The 21,269-nt window shown below is 51.0% G+C and overlaps 1 protein-coding gene across 1 annotated transcript in view; it reads right to left on the bottom strand.

Annotated features, from left to right (window-relative positions):
- LOC140210933 (G-protein coupled receptor 22-like) overlaps nucleotides 1-20,267 on the bottom strand; it is a 28,768-nt gene extending 8,501 nt beyond the window's left edge. The window contains exons 1-2 of the mRNA XM_072280203.1: nucleotides 19,903-20,267; nucleotides 7,091-7,165 (exon numbers count right to left, since the gene is read on the bottom strand). The gene's annotated coding sequence lies outside the window, so the exon portion shown is untranslated. The remainder of the gene's footprint in view (nucleotides 1-7,090; nucleotides 7,166-19,902) is intronic.
- Between the last annotated feature and the right edge of the window lie 1,002 nt (nucleotides 20,268-21,269).

A 21,269-nucleotide genomic window follows, 5' to 3' on the forward strand; every position in this document is an offset into this window, starting at 1 on the left:
CGCGTCACGCACGCGCACACAGGTGCCCGCGCAAGGCTTCATGGTCATGATAGTCTCCTGGGGCAACGTGTCCCGCGATTTGACTGCTATTTTTATCCCTTATTTGGGAGTGAGAAAGTTGGCAACCCTAACTGTAAAAGACAAGTTGAGGTGAGTTTAACCCGACTTGAACACCTTCCCCCGGTCGGCTGGTCCGCAAGAATATTGTCAATACTAAACCGGTCCGCGGTGCAAAAAAGTTTGGGAACCCCTGTCCTAAATGACCCATTAGACTTTCTAATGTTCTACACCACTGCGGGACATCTCATAAGCTGTCCTCTCGTAGACAGCTTCTACCCCACTATTGAACCTCTTGTATGTTAAGAAATGAATCTTTGATCCCATGATCCATAAATCTACTTAATTGTGGCCTTGCAACATATGTATCTGTCTGCACTGCCCTTTCTCTGCATTCTGCATTCTGGTATCTCATTGACCAGCATGATGTACTGATGAATGGAATGGCTGGGGCAGTGTGTCAGTATTTACAGGGGGTCCCAGGGAGGGTGTTGGTATTTACATGGGGTCCCGGGGAGTGTGTCGGTGTTTACAGGGGGTCCCGGAGTATTTACGGGGGTCCTGGGGAGTGCGTAGGTATTTACAGGGGGTCCCGGGGAGTGTGTCTGTATTTACATGGGTCCTGGGGAGTGTGTCAGTATTTACAGGGGGTCCCGGGGAGTGTGTCTGTATTTACATGGGTCCTGGGGAGTGTGTCAGTATTTACAGGGGGTCCCGGGGAGTGTGTCAGTATTTACAGGGGTTCCTGGGGAGTGTGTCAGTATTTACAGGGGTCCCGGGGAGTGTGTCTGTATTTACCTGGGTCCTGGGGAGTGTGTCAGTATTTACAGGGGTTCCTGGGGAGTTTGTCAGTATTTACAGGGGGTCCCAGGGAGTGTGTCTGTATTTACAGGGGGTCCTGGGGTGTGTGTCGGTATTTACAGGGGGTCCCGGGGAGTGTGTCAGTATTTACAGGGGGTCCTGGGGAGTGTGTCTGTATTTACAGGGGGTCCCAGGGTATTTATAGGGGGTCCCGGGGAGTGTGTCGGGTTTTACTGCAGGTCAGCCATGTTGGAAGTGTGGAGAAGACGATGAACTGAATGCTCTAATTGAGTTCCTGTGTTTCATGGTGTTGGTGCTGCGTCTGTTTCAGGCTGGAGGTTGTGATTTAATGAGCAGAGAGGATTGATTCTTGTGCTGGCTGCCTGCCACCTGCTTCCAGCTCACACAGGAGCTTCACAAAGAATTATTACATCTTTTAATGAGGTTCCTGGAAAGTCGCGTTTCCTGAAGATAAGTGGCTGCTGAGCGGACACTTTGATCTTCTGGCTTTAATTCCCCTGGCCTGCCGAGAGGAGACCAGCATCTGCATCAGAGACCTGCTAATGCCAATCAGCATCCCTGAGTCAAGGGCAGAGTGTGAGCAGGGGACAGGGGCATCGGTTTCACGCCATCTGCACCAGCCTAGGTCAAGGGCAGAGTGTGAGCCGGGGACAGGGGCATTGGTTTCACGCCATCTGCACCAGCGTTGCCTCTAACCGGGGTTTCAACGTCAGCCATTTAACACTGAGTTCAGCGGCTTCTGCTGTGCCCAGGACCGTGATGGTAAATCTCCCGTGAAGCCCCTCAGAATAAACCCCAGCACAAAGGCACCTGCATTATAAACCCAAAAGACAGAGGAGCAGAATTAGGCTATTCAGCCCATCGATTACTCTGCCAACATTATTCCTGTCAAAGAGGATTTGCTGATGACACCGAGGTTGGGGGTGTTGTAGATGGCAAGAAGACTACCACAGCTTCTAGTAGGATCTGGACCAGCTGGAAAAATGGCAAATGGAACTGGATGCGGACAAGTGCGAGGTGTTGCACTTTGGAGGACCAACCAGGGTATGTCTTACACACTGAGTGGTAGGGCATAGAGGAGTGTGGTAGAACAGAGGGATCTGGGAATACAGATCCTCCATCCTTTGAAAGTGGGGTCACAGGTAGGTGAACCAGTGTAGCTCTTACATAATGAACAGAGGGGCACAGAGAGACCTCAGAATGTCTGTTTCAGTGCTATGGCAGTTCTATGGCTCTTCGACAGGTGATTTGGTTTGAGGGGGGGCATTTGACACAGGGTGTTTCTGTGCATGCCTGTGGGTGTTTACCGTGCCTGTGTCTATATCGACTGCGTGTGTTGTGGGGGGTTTATTCAGTGAGGGCTTCCGAGAGACTTATCATCACTATCCTGACCACAGCTCTCTCCACAACCCAGTTCATTTCCCCTCCTGACCCCCCTGAGGAAGCTCATTCTTGCAGCTACTGCCCAGCATGGGCAAACATTCTTTGTTCGGGTTTTTACAACACCAGAACCCCAAATAAAGCTCAACAGACCTCCACCTTGGTACCCATCTGTAACTGGCTTCGAAACTTCCTGGAGGGAAGACCTCAGTCTGTTAGAATGGGGCAGAACACTTCATCCACTCTCACCCCAGGGGTGTGGCCCCTGCTCTTCTCCCTGTGTAGGGGCAGCCACAGCATCAAGCCCACCTTCCTGCTCATCAGTGACATCACTGTTATCAGCTGCTCATCAATGACATCACTGTTATCAGCTGCTCACCAGTGACATCACTGTTATCAGCTGCTCACCAGTGACATCACTGTTATCAACTGCTCACCAATGACATCACTATCAGTTGCTCACCAGTGACATCACTGTTATCAGCTGCTCACCAGTGACAACACATTTATCAGCTGCTCACCAATGACATCACTGTCCATCTACCCCATTTCTTGTCCTAGTACAGCACGGTAGCCTAGATGTTAGCATAACACCATTAAAGTGTCAGTAACCCAGGTTCAATTTCCGCCACCATCTGTAACAGTTCCGCTGTTTAAGAAAGGAGGGAGGCAGCATAAAGAAAATTACAGACCTATTAGTCTGACGTCGGTAGTTGGAAGGTTATTGGAGTTGATCCTTAAGGACGAGGTTATGAAATACCGCGAGGTGCGTGACAAGATAGGCCAAAGCCAGCATGATTTCATGAAGGGAAGATCCTGCCTCACCAACCTATTGGAATTTTTTGAGGTAATCTCAAATAAGATGGACAAGGGAGAGGCTGTGGATGTTGTGTATTTTGATTTTCAAAAGGCCTTTGATAGGGTGTCGCATAAGAGGCTGCTTAATAAGATGAGAGCCCATAGAATTATAGGAAAGATATTGGAATGGGTGGAGCATTGGCTGATAGGCAGAAAGCAAAGGGTGGGAATAAAGGGATCCGATTCTGATTGGTTGCCGGTTACTAGTGGTGTTCCGCAGGGGTCGGTTGGGCCGCTTTTTTTTTACGATGTATATCGATGATTTGGATTATGGATTAAATGGTTTTGTGGCCAAGTTTGCGGATGACACCAAGATAGGTGGAGGAGCAGGAAGTGTTGAAGAAACAGAAAGGTTGCAGAGAGACTTGGTCAGTTTAGGAGAGTGGGCAAAGAAATGGCAGATGAGATACAACGTTGATAAATGTACGGTTGTACATTTTGGAAGAAGAAATAATCAGGCAGATTATTATTTAGATGGGGAGAAAATTCAAAAATCAGAAGTGCAAAGGGACTTGGGAGTCCTCGTGCAGGATAACCTAAAGGCTAACCACCAAGTTGGATCGGCAGTAAGGAAAGCGAATGCTATGTTGGCATTCATTTCAAGAGGAATAGTGTATAAGAGTAAGGAGGTGTTGAAGAGGCTCTATGGGGTACTGGTGAGACCTCATATTGAAAGGATTGGACAGAGTAGATGTGGAAAGGCTGTTTCCCTTGGTGGGTGAGTCCAGAACAAGAGGTCACAGTCTTAGAATTAGAGGGTACCTATTTAAAACAGAGATGAAGAGAAATTTTTTTAGCCATAAGATTTATGGAATTTGTTGCCACATACAGCTGTGGAGGCCTGATCATTGAGGGTATTTAAGGAGGAGATTGATAGATATCTAATTAGTCAGGGTATCAATGGATATGGGGAGAAAGCCGGAAATTGGAACTAGATGGGAGAATAGTTTAGCTCATGGTGGAGTGGTGGAGCAGACTCGATGGGACGAATGGCCTACTTCTGCTCCTCTGTCTTGTGATCTTGTATGTTCTCCCCGTGACCACATGGGTTTCTTCCAGGTGCTCCAGTTCCCCCCACGTTCCAAACACACATGGGATTGGTCACATGGGAGTAACTGGGCAGTGCCATCTCGTTGAGCAGAAAGGACATATCTCTCAATAAAATCACCTCATATACGACAAGGTTTCATTTTCTGCAACTAAGCAAATACCTTTTGTGATCCCAAGTCCAGAAACTCACCAGGCCCCTTACCTTTGTACCTTGGTCAAACATAACCTTACTTTGACAAAGCCATGCTGACCTGGTTACTTTTATAACAGCTTTGAAAGTTTCCCAACAACAGATGTTCAGCCGGCTGACTTTGTGGTTTCCTGTTAAACTCTCCCAGGATGGGTTCAGATTCCTGTTACACACTCCCAGGATGGGTTTGATTTCCTGTTAAACTCTCCCAGGATGGGTTTGGTTTCCTGTTAAACTCTCCCAGGATGGGTTCGATTTCGTGTTAAACTCTCCCAGGATGGGTTTGGTTTCCTGTTACACTCTGCCAGGATGGGTTCGATTTCCTGTTAAACTCTCCCAGGATGGGTTTGGTTTCCTGTTAAACTCTCCCAGGATGGGTTCGGTTTCCTGTTAAACTCTCCCAGGATGGGTTTGATTTCCTGTTACACTCTGCCAGGATGGGTTCGATTTCCTGTTAAACTCTCCCAGGATGGGTTTGGTTTCCTGTTAACCTCTCCCAGGATGGGTTCAGATTCCTGTTACACACTCCCAGGATGGGTTTGATTTCCTGTTAAACTCTCCCAGGATGGGTTTGGTTTCCTGTTACACTCTGCCAGGATGGGTTCAGTTTCCTGTTAAACTCTCCCAGGATGGGTTTGATTTCCTGTTAAATTCTCCCAGGATGGGTATGATTTCCTGTTAAACTCTCCCAGGATGGGTATGATTTCCTGTTAAACTCTCCCAGGATGGGTTCGGTTTCCTGTTAAACTCTCCCAGGATGGGTTTGATTTCCTGTTAAATTCTCCCAGGATGGGTATGATTTCCTGTTAAACTCTCCCAGGATGGGTTTGGTTTCCTGTTAAACTCTCCCAGGATGGGTTCGGTTTCCTGTTAAACTCTCCCAGGATGGGTTCGGTTTCCTGTTACACTCTCCCAGGATGGGTTTGGTTTGGTTTCCTGTTACACTCTCCCAGGATGGGTTTGGTTTGGTTTCCTGTTACACTCTCCCAGGATGGGTTCGGTTTCCTGTTACATTCTCCGAGGATGGGATTGATTTCCTGTTAAACTCTCCCAGGATGGGTTTGGTTTCCTGTTACACACTCCCAGGATGGGTTTGATTTCCTTTTAAACTCTCCCAGGATTGGTCTGATTTCCTGTTACACTCTCCTAGGATGCTCTGGAGAACCAGTGACCCACTGGCATTGTCCTGAACTCTATACAAATGGGGGGGGGAGGGGGGGAGGGAATTTACCACCAACCACAAATCCCACTGTCTTCACCCTGCCCATAATCTGAGTTGAAATCTATTTCATGATTCAAGATTGCTTACTGTTATTTCCAGCAGACAAGTGTAAAGGGAAACAAAATAATTGTTACTCCGAGTTCAATTCAGTGCAAAATCACCCACAATAAGGTAAAGAACAAAATAATAATTTAAAAAAACACAATAAATATAAATACATAAGATAGCTTGTACTCATAGACTGGTTGCTTGCTCATAAAGTGACACTAGGCACAGGGGTGTCTCTATACAGGTGACTGACAGGCAATGATAAAGTAATGGTGGTGGGGTGGGGGGAGGTGTTGATCAGGCTTACTGCCTGGGGAAAGTAACTGTTTTTGTTTCTGGTGGTCCTGGTGTAGATGCTACGTAGCCTTCCCCCGATGGGAGTGGGACAGACAGTCCATGAGCAGGGTGGGTGGGATCCGTCAGGGTGTTCCTGGCCTTTTCCGTACCTTTCTGGGATACAGTACCGTATGCCCTCGATGGCAGTAGGCTGGTACTAGTGATGCACTGACTTCTCGTTGTAGAGCCCTACTGTTCTCCACAGTACAGTTAATTACTTGATTTGAATGATGGTTAGTGGGTTACGGACCCTGGACTCATTCAGAGGGCGGAGAGCCTCAGACTGCCGACTGGCTGGTCACCAACCACAGGGCGGTCGCGACTCGATCCTTCCTGCTTATGCCAGCTCTCTGCTTATTCAGACTCCTCTGCCTTCCGCTGCAGTACCAGCAACCGGGGTTCAATCCTCCCACTGCTTGTAAGGAGACACGGCTGGCTACTGTGAGGCGGGAGTTAATCCCACTGAGCCCAGAGGTCCATCCGTACTCTGCTGAGGGAGGGGATGGGGGCACAGCAGTCAGTCTGAGTGCTCACACCGACATCACCCACCCTGCCTGTTGGGAGAAATTAACCCCACTGGAGGGCGGGGAGGGGCTGAGATGGACAATTCCGATTCTCTGGCCGCCACTGCGATCAATAACTCTCTCCTTACAGAGAGGCCTAGGACACAGATTCACTCTGGGGACTGCAGGCCAGTTAACTCTCCCTCCGTTACATCCAGAGAGAGAGAAGCAGCCCCCCCCCCACCCCTCCCTGGATCTGCCACATCCAGCTGCAATCAGCTGTATGACTGCACAGTACGATCCAAACAGCTGGTTCAGACCAGGGGTGGGATCATCACATTGGGCCTGACAGCAACATGCACAGCACCAAAACCCCCAAACAGACAAAGGCATCTTCCACAGGGCTCCTGTTTGCCCCCAACAGCACCAAAACCCCCAAACAGGCATAGGCATCTTCCACAGGGCTCCTGTTTGCCCCCAACAGCACCAAAACCCCCAAACAGGCATAGGCATCTTCCACAGGGCTCCTGTTTGCCCCCAACAGCACCAAAACCCCCAAACAGACATAGGCATCTTCCACAGGGTGAAGTGGGGATCAGTGATTGGAACCACATAGAAACTGACCTTCAGCAAAAGAGGAGGATCTTGCCTCTTCGGTAATGCTGGGCATAAGGACGGAGGGTGTTGGATGTCCGGACCCTGGGGGGAGGAAAGAGACAGGTCACAGCAGAAGTCCAAGAACATCTGGAGCCCGACGTAATCCAAACCAGCTTTCGGCCTCGCCAGCAAAGCCGAATTGCTGGTTACCTCGGGACTGTGCGAGGAGTTCCCGAGGAGTAACTTCTCCACTCAAGGTAGTGAGAACATGGAACGAGTTGCCAGCAGAAGTGGTGGATATGAGTTCGATTTCAGCATCTAAGAGAAGTTTGGATAGGTACCTGTCCATCACCTCCTCCAGTGCCTCTCCTCTTCCCCTTTTCCCATGGTCCACCCTCCTCTCTTGTCAGACCCCTTCTTCTCCAGCCCTTTACCTTTCCCACCTGTCACCTCCCGTCTTCTCACTTCATTCCACCCACCCCCTCACCTATCACCTGCCAACTTGTACTCCTTCCCTTCCCCATCTTCTAATCTTCCTCTCCAGCCCTGATAAAGGTTCTTTGCCTGAAATATCAACTGTTTATTCCCCTCCACAGATGCTGCCTGACCTGCCAAATTCCTCCAGCATTTTGTATGTGTTGCTCCGGATTTCCAGCATCTACAGAATCTCTTGTTTCTATTAATACGCACAATATTCTAGGTGCAATTGCAACTGGCCTGTTTTATTGTAGCAAGAAGTCTGCAGTGGTTCCAGCCTCCTGCTGACAGAGGCCAGTATCCCTCATTGCCTGCTGTGACTGTACATTGGCTCCCAAAGGCTTGAGTACAACGACACCAGGATCCCCCCGAACATCAAACGGAGACAATATTGATTGCTGGGTAAGGCAGGTGGAATTTAATCCAGAGTCTGCCGGGTGATGCACTGTGGGAAGACCAATTATGGCTCACTACTCACATGGAATGGTAGGGCCCATGGGAATAGTGAAGAACAGAGAGAGCTCGGTGTCCAAGTCCAAGGTACCCTGAAGGAAGCAGTACAGGCAAATAAGTGGCGAAGGTGGTGTTCGGGAGATAGGCCTCCATTAGTTGGGGCAGAGATACAGGACCGGAGAGGGTAACCATATAACCATATCACAATTACAGCACAGAAACAGCCCATCTCGGCCCTTCTAGTCCATGCCAAACGCTACTCTCACCTAGTCCCACTGACCTGCACTCAGCCCATAACCCTCCATTCCTGTCCTGTCCACATATCTATCCAATTTAACTTTAAACAACAACATCGAACCTGCCTCAACCACTTCTGCTGGAAGCTCGTTCTACACAGCTACCACTCTCTGAGTAAAGAAGTTTCCCCTCATGTTACCCCTAAACTTTTGCCCTATAACTCTCAACTCATGTCCTCTTGTTTGAATCTCCCCTACTGTCAATGGAAAAAGCCTATCCACGTCAACTCTATCTATCCCCCTCTTAATTTTAAGTACCTCTATCAAGTCCCCCTTCAACCTTCTACGCTCCAAAGAATAAAGACCTAACTTGTTCAACCTTTCTCTGTAACTCAGGTGCTGAAACCCAGGTTACATTCTAGTAAATCTCCTCTGTACTCTCTCTATTTTGTTGACACCTTTCCTATAATTCAGTGACCAGAACTGTACACAATACTCCAAATTTGGCCTTACCAATGCCTTATACAATTTCAACATTACATCCCAACTCCTATACTCAATGCTCTGATTTATAAAGGCCAGCATACCAAAAGCTTTCTTCACCACCCTATCCACATGAGATTCCACCTTCAGGAACTATGCACCATTATTCCTAGATCCCTCTGTTCTACTGCATTCTTCAATGCCCTATCATTTACCATGTATATCCTATTTTGATTAGTCCTACCAAAATGTAGCACCTCACATTTATCAGCATTAAGCTCCATCTGCCATCTTTCAGCCCACTCTTCTAACTGGCCTAAATCTCCCTGCAAGCTTTGAAAACCTACTTCATTATCCACAACGCCACCTATCTTAGTATCATCTGTATACTTACTAATCCAATTTACCACCCCATCATCCAGATCACTAATATATATGACAAACAATATTGGACCCAGTACAGATCCCTGAGGCACACCGCTGGACAGCGTCCTCCAATCTGACACACAGAGGTAGAAATCGAATGATTTAGCAGCGGAATGTGTGGCTGAGGAACTGGTACAGGGGGCAGGGGTTCAGGTTTACAGATCATTGGGATCTCTTCTGGGGAAGGTGTGACCTGTACAAAAGGGATGGGCTGCACCTGAACCTGAGGGGTCCAATATCCTTGTGGGCAGGCTCGCTAGAGTTGTTCAGGAAGGTTTAAACGAATTTGGCAGGGAGATGGGAACTGGAGTGATGGTGCTGAGGATGAGGTAGTTGGTTTACAAACAGAGGCAACGTGTAGTGAGACTCCTAGCAAGGATAGGCTGACGATAGGGCAAAATTGCAGTAAACTGGATGAGTTCCAACGTGAAAGGCAGACAAAATCAAAAAGAGTGAATACAGGACTGAAGGTGTTGTATTTGGACGTGTGCGGTGTATGGAATAAGGTAGATGAACTTGCAGCACAGTTACAGATTGGCAGGTACGTTGTTGTAGGCATCACTGAATCATGGCTGAAAGGAGATTAGAGCTGAGAGCTTCATGTTCAAAGGATACCCATTGTATCAAAAGGACAGGTAGGAAGGCAGAGGGGGTGGCTTTGCTAATTTGGTAAAAAATAAAATCAAAACATGAGAAAGAGGTGACAGAGGTTTGGAAGCCGTTGAATCATTATGGACTGAGCTAAGGAACCCTGATGGGGGTTATATACAGACCCCCTAAACTGTAGTAAGGATGTGGTCTACAAGTTACAACGGGAGATAGAAAATGCATGTCAAAAGGGCAATGTTACAATAGTCATGGAGGATTTCAACATGCAGGTAGATTGGGAAAATCAGGTTAGTGTTGGATTCCACGAGGGTGAATTTCTAGAGTGCCTACGACATGGTTAAGCCCACTAGAGGATCTGCTTTTCTGAACTGGGTATTGTGCAACGATCCAGAAATGATTAGAGAGCTTAAGGTAAAAGAACCTTTAGGCAAAAGTGATCTTAGTATGATTGAATTCACCCTGAAATTTGAGAAAGAGAAACTAAAGTCAGATGCATCAGTGTTACAGTGGAGTAAAAGGAATGACAGAGGCACGAGAGAGGAATCAGCCAGAATTGATGGGAAAAGAACACTGGCAGGGATGACGGCAGAGCAGCAATGGCAGGAATTTCTGGAACCAATTCAGAAAGCACAGGATATATACATCTCAAAGAAGAAGAAATATTTTAAAGGAAAGAAGACAAACCATGGCTAACAAGAGAAGTCAAAGCCAACATAAAAGCCAAAGCGAGGGCATATAATGGAGCAAATATAAGTGGGAAGTTAGAGGATTGGGAAGCTTTCAAATACCACAGAAGGCAAATACAAAAGTCATTAATGTAATGATGGAATAAGAAAGCTAGCCAATAATATTAAAGAAGATACCAAAAAGTTCCTTCAGATACATAAAGAGTAAAAGAGAGGCAAGAGTGGATATTGGAAGATTATGCTGGAGAGGTAGTAATGGGGAACAAGGAAATAGCGGATGAACTGAGTAAGTATTTTTCATCACTCTTCAGTGTGGAAGACAATGGCAGTATGGTGGAAGTTCCAGATGTGAAGTGTGTGAATTCACCATTTCTAAGGAGAAAGTTACTGGGAAACCAAGAAGTCTGAAGGTAGATAAGTCACCTGGAATTTGGATGTTCAGAAGGTCTTTGACCAGCTGCCACACATGAGGCTGCTTAACAAGCTATGAGCCCATGGTATTACAGGAAAGATTCTAGCATGGAAAAAGCAGTGGCTGATTGGCAGGAGGTAAAGAGTGGGAATAAAGGGAGCCTTTTCTCATTGGCTGCTGGTGACTAATGGTGTTCCACTGGGGTCTGTGTTGGGACCAATTCTTTTTATGTTACATGATAATAATTTGGATGATGGAATTGATGGCTTTGTCGCAAAGTTTGCAGATGATAAGAAGATAGGTGGAGGGGCAGATAGGTTTGAGGATATAGAGAGGCCACAGAAGGAAAGACAGGTTAGGAAAATGGGCAAAGAAGTGGCAGGTGGATTAGAGTTGGGAAGTTTCTGGTCATGCATTTTGGTAGAAAAAACAAAAGGGTTGACTATTTTCTGAATGGTGAGAAAATACAAAAAAACTGAGGTGCAAAGAGACTTGGGGAGTCCTTGTGCAGGATTCCCTGAAGGTTAACTTGCAGGCTGAGTCTGTGGTGAGGAAGACAAATGTAATGTTAGCATTTATTTCAAGAGGACTAGAATATAAAAGCAAGGATGTAATGTTGAGACTTTAAAGCACTGGTGAGGCCTCATGTGGAGTATTGTGAACAGGTCTGGTCCCCTCATCTTAGAAAGGATGTGCTGAAACTGGAGAGGGTTCAAAGGATGTTCACAAAAATGATTCCAGGATTGAACAGCTTGTCATATGAAGGGTGTTTGATGGTTGTGGGCCTGTACTGACTGGAATTCAGAAGAATGAGGGGTGACCTCATTGAAACCCATCGAATGGTGAAAGGCCTTGATAGAGTGGATGTGGAGAGGATGTTTCCTATTGTGGAAGAGTTTAACACCAGAAGACAGTTCAGAAAAGAGGCACGTCCTTTTAGAACTGAGATGAGGAGGAATTTCTTTAGCCAGAGAGTGGTGAATCTGTGGTATTCTTTGCCACAGGCAGCTATGGAGGCCAATTCTTTAAGTATATTTAAGGCAGAGGTTGACAGATTCTTGATTAGTCAGGGCATGAAGGGACATAGGCAGAAGGCAGGAGATTGAGGCTGAGAGGAAAAATTGAGCATTCATGATGTAATAGCAGAGAAGACTCGACGGGCCGAATGGCCTAATTCTGCTCCTTTATCTTATGGTCTTATATGCCTCCATAAGATCCCACTCAACTCCACACACCTGCCCTCTTGCTATGTCCTTTGATCCCTGACTGATCAGGAAATGATCAACTTCCGCCTTGAATAAACGCCCGGACTTGGTTCCAACGCAGTCGGTGGCAGAGCATTCCACAGATTCAGCACTCTCTGGCTAATCCAAACTTTCCTTCAGTGTTGAAATAGAACCTGCACCCACCACCTCCACTGGCAGTGCCTTCCACACTCTCACCACCCTCAGCCCATGCCAAACTGTTATTCGACCTGCCCCTGAACCATCGCCCTCCACACCCCTCCCACCCACGTACTTATCCAAACTTCTCTTCAACGTTGTAACCAGACCCTCAGCCGCCACCTCCACTGGCCGCTCCCTTCTGGACCAGACCAGTTCTGTGATGTGGGGCCCATCACTTCACAAACCTCCGTTAAAACAAACATATATCTGGTCCTGTCTCCTCTCGTTTTCTGTGAACTCATCACTGCTCAAAATTTCAACCTCAGCAGACATGGAAATGTTTGACATGAGAAGGTGGGTGGGTGGAGCGGGGGAGGTGAAGTAAGAAACTGGGAGGTGGTAAGTGGAAGAGGTCAAGGGCTGAAGTAAGATGAGAGGGAAGGGGGAGGGGGAGGCTATCAGCCTGACCGTCCCTGTTGGACTCACACCCGGAACGAGTTGCCCCTGTGCTGTGGACGTGCACAGGCTGAGGGGGTGGAGTGGGGAGGGAGGAGGGTGAACAATGAGTTAACTGCCCCTCCAGGGACAAATAGCTCCACATTCACATGCTGGGAGCAAGAAGGCAGTTCCCAGTGCAGGTCAGATGGAGGTTGTTGGGAGAATACCAAAATCGGGTGGGTGGAGCAAAAGTGGCTTTGGTTCAGGGAGCTGTCACCTTCAGCTGGTACAGACGGTTTGACACATAGCCTCAATACAAACCTCCCATGTGCACACGTATACACACATACACACACACAGACACAGACGCACACTGACACACACACAGACACACTGACACACACACGCAAACACACACACACAGACACAGAGACAGAGACAAACACACACACACACTCACACACAGACACACACAAACACACACACACACAGCCTCTGTAACCCTTCCCTCCACACACGCACACCCCTACCTTCTGTACAGCCATTACAGCCATCCCACATACACACCCTCTGTAAACCCCCACCCGCACATACACCTACCCTCTGTATGGCCCTCCCACATACACACAGACATACACACCCTCTGTAAACCACCCCTCCATACATATACATACACACAAACACACACACACACACAGCTTCTGCTCTGTATGGCCTTCCCACATACACACAGACACAGACACCCTGCTCTCTCTCTCTCTTACACACACACACACGGACACTGTGGACACCCCTCTCTCACACACACACACCCTGTTCTCTCTCTCTCTCTCACACACACACACAGACACTGTGTACACCCCTCTCTCACACACACACCCTGTTCTCTCTCTCTCACACACACACACACTGTGTACACCCCTCTCTCACACACACACCCTGTTCTCTCTCTCTCTCTCTCTCTCTCACACACACACACACACACGGACACTGTGGACACCCCTCTCTCACACACACACACCCTGTTCTCTCTCTCTCTCACACACACACACACAGACACTGTGTACACCCCTCTCTCACACACACACCCTGTTCTCTCTCTCTCTCTCTCTCTCTCACACACACACACACACACAGACAGACAGACACTGTGGACACTCCTCTCTCACACACACACCCTGTTCTCTCTCTCTCTCTCTCACACACACACACACACACACACACAGACACTGTGTACACCCCTCTCTCACACACACACCCTTCTCTCTCTCTCACACACACACACACAGACACTGTGTACACCCCTCTCTCACACACACACCCTTCTCTCTCTCTCTCTCTCTCTCACACACACACACAGACACTGTGGACACCCCTCTCTCACACACACACCCTGTTCTCTCTCTCTCTCTCTCTCACACACACACACACAGACACTGTGGACACCCCTCTCTCACACACACACACACACACACACAGACACTGTGTACACCCCTCTCTCTCTCTCTCACACACACACACACACACACACACACACACAGACACAGACACTGTGGACACCCCTCTCTCACACACACACACTCCTGCACAGAGACATGGACACAGCAACACAGGTCATAATAACCACTTTCCCTGTTCTACCTCAGCCCGTTGCTCTTCATCAAACACCCCATCCCGATTTCATTAACATCCACAGATCTAACCTTTGCCAGACAGGGTGACACCTCCACCCACCTACTCAACGTCTCCTCGTCTCTGTCGTGGACAGCCCAGCCTTGGTTCGGAGCCTGTGATGACTGGTTTTAGGCAGGCCATCAGGGAAACATTCACCAGGAATTTGTACAGCACAGAATCAGGCCGTTCTAATTTAACATTTACCAGGGTGCTGCCTGGATTAGAGAGCATGTCTAATGAACAAAAGCTGAGTGAGCTGGGGCTTTTCTCTTTGCAGTGGAGGAGGATGAGAGATGACTTGCTAGAGGTGTACAAGAGGATAAGAGGCACATATCGAGTGGACAGCCAGAGACTTTTCCCAGGGCAGAAATGGCCAATACAAAGGTGGCAAAATGTTAAAGTGATTGGAGAAAAGTAGAGTGGTAAGTTCTTTACGCAGAGTGGTGGGTGTGTGGAACATCCTACCAGGCCAGATACATTAGGGACATTTAAAAAAAACTCTTAGCTAGATGTGGATGTTAGAAACAACAGAATCAGGTTTAATATTACTGGCATAGGTCATGACATTTCTTGCTTTTGCAGCAGTAGTATGTTGCAACACATAATAAAAACTGTGAATTACGCTCGATAAATTCATTTATTTATATTAAATAGTTAAATTGAATAATTAGTGCAAAAAAAGTAGTGAGGTAGTGTTCATGGGTTCAATGTCCGTTCAGAAATCAGATGAAAATCTTTCATATGTTGAAAGATTGGAGCGACTGGGCTTGTATACACTGGAATTTAGAAGGATGAGAGGGGATCTGATTGAAACATACAAGATTATTAAGGGATTGGACACGCTAGAGGCAGGAAGCATGTTCCCGATGTTGGGGGAGTCCAGAACCAGGGGCCACAATTTGGGAATAAGGGGTAGGCCATTTAGAATGGAGTTGAGGACAAACTTTTTCACCCAGAGAGTTGTGGTTCTGTGGAATGCTCTGCCCCAGAAGGCAGTGGGGGCCAATTCTTTGGATGCTTTCAAGAAAGAGTTAGATAGAGCTCTTCATGATAGCTGAGTGAAGGCTTACGGGAAGAAGGCAGGAATGGGGTACTGATTGTGGATGATCAGCCATGATCACAGTGAATGGTGGTGCTGGCTCAAAGGGCCGAATGGCCTACTCCTGCACCTATTGTCTATGACAGGGGGGGGAAGAAACTGTTCCTGAATCACTGTGTGTGTGCCTTCAGGCTTCTGTACCTCCTCCTTGATGGTAACAATGAAAAGCGGGCATGCCTTGGGCGATGGGGTCCTTAATGATGGATGTCACCTTTTGGAGGGTTATGTGGAAGGGAAGGATTCGATTGATCTTGGAGTAGGTTAAAAGGTCAGCACAATATTGTGGGCTGAAGGGCCTGTACTGTTCTATGTCCTGCGAGATTCCTTTGAGTGAGATCACTGCTCACTGGTCGATGGAGTTAGACACATTCAGTCCACATTGACATCCCAACCTCCCAGCACTTTCCTGCACCCACCCTCTTCCCCAGGCAGGGAGACTAGACCTTCCCACCATATTCCAGGGCTACAGGAAACTACAACTCCTACAGAAGGAAAGTCTTCACCTTGCTCACCTGGGTGTGATTCAGGTAGACGCCATCTGGACCTCTCAAACACAAACAAATTTCTCTCAGTTTAACACACACCCTTATTCACCAGACTAAAACCAAACTGCGTTGTTCTGGTGAAAGGTACAAACTGCAACAGAGACTTCACGAGCTTCCTGACTGGCTGTGAAACGTTTGAAAGGAGGTGAAGGGGATGTGGAAGACACTATCAAAATGCAGCCCTTCCCTGACCAAGGGATGTCTGTGAAATCAATTCCCATTTGCAAAACTAGAAAAGGCAGAACTCCCTCACCACCCCTTTGAGTGCGTGATAATTCCTCAGTACAATAGCAAACACCCTCCCTCGGTACCGCCCCTCCCACAGTGTGAACCCCCTGCGGTACCGCCCCTCCCACAGTGTGACCCTCCCTCGGTACCGCCCCACACACAGTGAGACCCTCCCTCAGTACCGACCATCGCACAGCACGACGCCCCCTCGGTACCACCCCTCCCTCAGTACCACCCCTCCCACGGTGTGACCCTCCCTCGGTACCACCCCTCCCACAGTGTGACTCTCCCTCAGTATCACCCCCTCCCACAGTGTGACCCTCCCTCGGTACCACCCCTCCCACAGTGTGACCCTCCCTCGGTACCGACCATCGCACAGCACGACGCCCCCTCGGTACCACCCCTCCCTCAGTACCACCCCTCCCACGGTGTGACCCTCCCTCGGTACCACCCCTCCCACAGTGTGACTCTCCCTCAGTATCACCCCCTCCCACAGTGTGACCCTCCCTCGGTACCACCCCTCCCACAGTGTGACCCTCCCTCGATACCACCCCCCCACAGTGTGACCCTCCCTTGGTACCACCCCTCCCACAGTGTGACCCTCCCTCATTACCGCCCCTCCCACAGTGTGACCCTCCCTCAGTACCGACCATCGCACAGCTCGACGCCCCCTCTGTACCACCCCACCCACAGTGTGACCCTCCCTCGATACCACCCTCCCACAGTGTGACCCTCCCTCAGTACCACCCCTCCCACAGTGTGACCGTCCCTCGGTACCACACCTCCCACAGTGTGACCCTCCCTCGGTACCGCCCCTCCCACAGTGTGACCCTCCCTCCGTACCACCCCTCCCTCAGTACCACCCCTCCCACGGTGTGACCCTCCCTCGGTACCGACCATCGCACAGCACGATGCCCCCTCGGTACCACCCCTCCCTCAGTACCACCCCTCCCACAGTGTGACTCTCCCTCAGTATCACCCCCTCCCACAGTGTGACCCTCCCTCAGTACCACCCCTCCCACGGTGTGACCCTCCCTCGATACCACCCCCCCACAGTGTGACCCTCCCTTGGTACCACCCCTCCCACAGTGTGACCCTTCCTCATTACCGCCCCTCCCACGGTGTGACCCTCCCTCGGTACCGACCATCGCACAGCACGATGCCCCCTCGGTACCACCCCTCCCACAGTGTGACTCTCCCTCAGTATCACCCCCTCCCACAGTGTGACCCTCCCTCAGTACCACCCCTCCCACGGTGTGACCCTCCCTCGATACCACCCCCCCACAGTGTGACCCTCCCTTGGTACCACCCCTCCCACAGTGTGACCCTCCCTCATTACCGCCCCTCCCACAGTGTGACCCTCCCTCAGTACCGACCATCGCACAGCTCAACGCCCCCTCTGTACCACCCCTCCCACAGTGTGACCCTCCCTCGATACCACCCTCCCACAGTGTGACCCTCCCTCAGTACCACCCCTCCCACAGTGTGACCGTCCCTCGGTACTACACCTCCCACAGTGTGACCCTCCCTCGGTACCGCCCCTCCCACAGTGTGACCCTCCCTCCGTACCACCCCTCCCTCAGTACCACCCCTCCCACGGTGTGACCCTCCCTCGGTACCGACCATCGCACAGCACGATGCCCCCTCGGTACCACCCCTCCCTCAGTACCACCCCTCCCACAGTGTGACCCTCCCTCGGTATCACCCCCTCCCACGGTGTGACCCTCCCTCGGTACCACCCCTCCCACGGTGTGACCCTCCCTCGATACCACCCTCCCACAGTGTGACCCTCCCTCGTTACCGCCCCTCCCACAGTGTGACCCTCCCTCAGTACCGACCATCGCACAGCACGACGCCCCCTCGGTACCACCCCTCCCACAGTGTGACTCTCCCTCGGTACCACCCGTCCCACAGTGTGACCCTCCCTCGGTACCACCCGTCCCACAGTGTGACCCTCCCTCGGTACTACCCCTCCCACAGTGTGACCCTCCCTCGGTACCGCCCCTCCCCGCAGCGTGACCCTCCCTCGGTACCGCCCCTCCCCGCAGCGTGACCCTCCCTCGGTACCGCCCCTCCCCGCAGCGTGACCCTCCCTCGGTACCGCCCCTCCCACAGTGTGACCCTCCCTCGGTACCGCCCCTCCCACAGTGTGACCCTCCCTCGATACCACCCTCCCACAGTGTGACCCTCCCTCGATACCGCCCCTCCCACAGTGTGACCCTCCCTCGATACCACCCTCCCACAGTGTGACCCTCCTTCGGTACCACCCCTCCCACAGTGTGACCCTCCCTCGGTACCCTCGTCCCACAGTGTGACTCACCCTCGGTACCACCTCTCCCACAATGTGACCCTCCCTCGGTACCACCCTCCCACAGTGTGACCCTCCCTCATTACCACCCCTCCCACAGTGTGACTCTCCCTCGGTACCACCTCTCCCACAGTGTGACCCTCCCTCGGTACCACCCCTCCCACAGTGTGACCCTCCCTCGGTACCACCCTCCCACAGTGTGACCCTCCCTCGATACCACCCTCCCACAGTGTGACCCTCCCTCGGTACCACCCCTCCCACAGCGTGACCCTCCCTCAATACCACCCCCCTCAGTGTGACCCTCCCTCGGTACCACCCCTCCCACAGCGTGACCCTCCCTCGGTACCACCCCTCCCACAGTGTGACCCTCCCTCAGTACCACCCTTCCTACAGTGTGCCCCTCCCTCAGTACCACCCCTCCCACAGTGTGACGCTCCCTCAGTACCATCCCTCCCACAGTGTGACCCTCCCTCGGTACCACCCCTCCCACAGTGTGACCCTCCCTCAGTACCACCCCTCCCACAGTGTGACCCTCCCTCAGTACCGACCATCGCACAGCACGACGCCCCCTCAGTACCACCCCTCCCACAGTGTGACCCTCCCTCAGTACCACCCCTCCCACAGTGTGACCCTCCCTCAGTACCACCCCTCCCACAGTGTGACGCTCCCTCAGTACCATCCCTCCCACAGTGTGACCCTCCCTCGGTACCACCCCTCCCACAGTGTGACCCTCCCTCAGTACCACCCCTCCCACAGTGTGACCCTTCCTCAGTACCGACCATCGCACAGCACGACGCCCCCTCAGTACCACCCCTCCCTCAGTACCACCCCTCCCACAGTGTGACCCTCCCTCAGTACCACCCCTCCCTCAGTGTGACCCTCCCTCAGTACCACCCCTCCCACAGTGTGACCCTTCCTCAGTACCGACCATCGCACAGCACGACGCCCCCTCAGTACCACCCCTCCCACAGCGCGGCTCTCCCTCAGTAATGCCCCGCAGCCTGCGCCGTTTCCTCAACACATGTGCGACGCTCCCTCAGCGACGGAATTCGTTGTCCTTCGACCCACCCGAGCGGATTCAACAGGGAAGCGGGTAGGGGGAGACCGGACGGGCTGGCACGGCATCGACGGGCCGAGTAATCTCGTTTTGCGCTGTAGAAGGCTGCGGGTTCCTGGGAAAGGGCGGCCGGGCCGGTTCTTGGTCGTTTCTCCCGCCTCTCGTCCACTATCGCCCGGGACCATGGCTTACAGTCCTCCTGCTTCCCCGTCCCCGTCCCCACCGGCGCTGCCTTGCTGTGACGCCGAGCCCCGGCCGTGGCAGCGCACGGGTCTCGTTCACGCCATCCCCGCCACCGCCACCGCCGGCAGTCCGGCACTCACCGCAGTTCAGCCGGTCGGTTCTGCAGACCCGCCGCCCGCCACAGCTGGAGGCTGGACCCGACCGCCGGCCGCAACAGCGCGGCGGAGGCGGAGGCGGAGCGGTCCCGGAGAATGAAGCCCTGTCCTCGGCGCTGTTACCGCCACCTCTGTGTGAGAGGGGAGGACGGGGAGGCACAGTGTGTGGCAAGGGGAGAGCTCTGAGCATGTGGGAGGGCAGGGGAGGGGAAGAAATGTGTGTGAGGGAGAAAAGGAAGATACGATGTTTGTGTGTGTGTTGTGAGACGTTGGCTGTGTGTGGATGAAAGAGAGAGAGTGTGTGTGGGGGAGGGAGGGAAGACATACTGTGTATGTGTGCAAGTGGGAGAAAGTACTGGGGTTACTCTCACAATACACCCAGTACTGGGACACACACCTACAATACACCCCCTTCTGGAAACCCCACCACAATACATCCCGTACTGGGAACCCCAACCACAATACATCCCGTGCTGAGACGCACACTCACCCTAACTAGGGTCCCCTGTCCTAATTCTGTTGCTAAGTGTTATGGTCTTATCTTGTTAGAGGATGTGTCATCCTCTGGGACTCTTCCAGATCCCAGGGATTTGCAGAAATCTCAGCAGCATCTTCCTTCAACAGCTGCATTTAGACCATAGGATGTAGGAGCAGAATTAGGCCTTTTGGCCCATCGGGTCTGCTCTACCATTCCATCTCTCTCAATCCCATTCTCCTGCCTTCTCCCGGTAACCTTTGGCACCCTGACTAATCAGGACCCTATCAACCTCTGCTTTAAATATACTCTGCTTGGGTACATAACATTCTGCCTTGTAGTGAGTCCCTGCGGGCAGTTGGTCACCACTTCTTCCGCATGGCCTTCCTTGGTCCCTCCTGAACCTTCTGTGGTGTTAGTCAGTAGACCCGGTCTCCTTTCCCATGACCATACCAGCAGCTGAGCTTTCCGTTTCCTGTTTGTGATGTGTGTGTGTGTCTGTGTGCAGCTTTGGGACCTTCCCAATGCTCTGTGGCCATCTGGATCCCTGCCTGAAGTGAGATTTCCCACTGACTCTCTGCCAGTTCTAAGAGGCTGAACTTTCAGCCGGGTGGGGAAATGCTAGCAGCTTCAGCTGCTTCTGGGCTCAATGTACACGATTCATATTCAGATTCATAGAACAGAATCAGGCCATTTGGTCCTTTCAGTGTGCTCCACATTTCCACCATGGTAGATTTGTTATCCCTCTCAACCCCATTCTCCTGCCTTCTCCCAATAATCTTTGACACCCTGAGTAATCAAGAACCTATTAACTTCCGCTTTAAATATACCCAATGATTTGGCCTCCACAGCCGTCTGTGGCAATGAATTCCTCAGC

The sequence above is a fragment of the Mobula birostris genome, chromosome 16 (genome assembly GCF_030028105.1).
Source record: "Mobula birostris isolate sMobBir1 chromosome 16, sMobBir1.hap1, whole genome shotgun sequence".
Lineage (NCBI taxonomy): Eukaryota > Metazoa > Chordata > Chondrichthyes > Myliobatiformes > Myliobatidae > Mobula > Mobula birostris.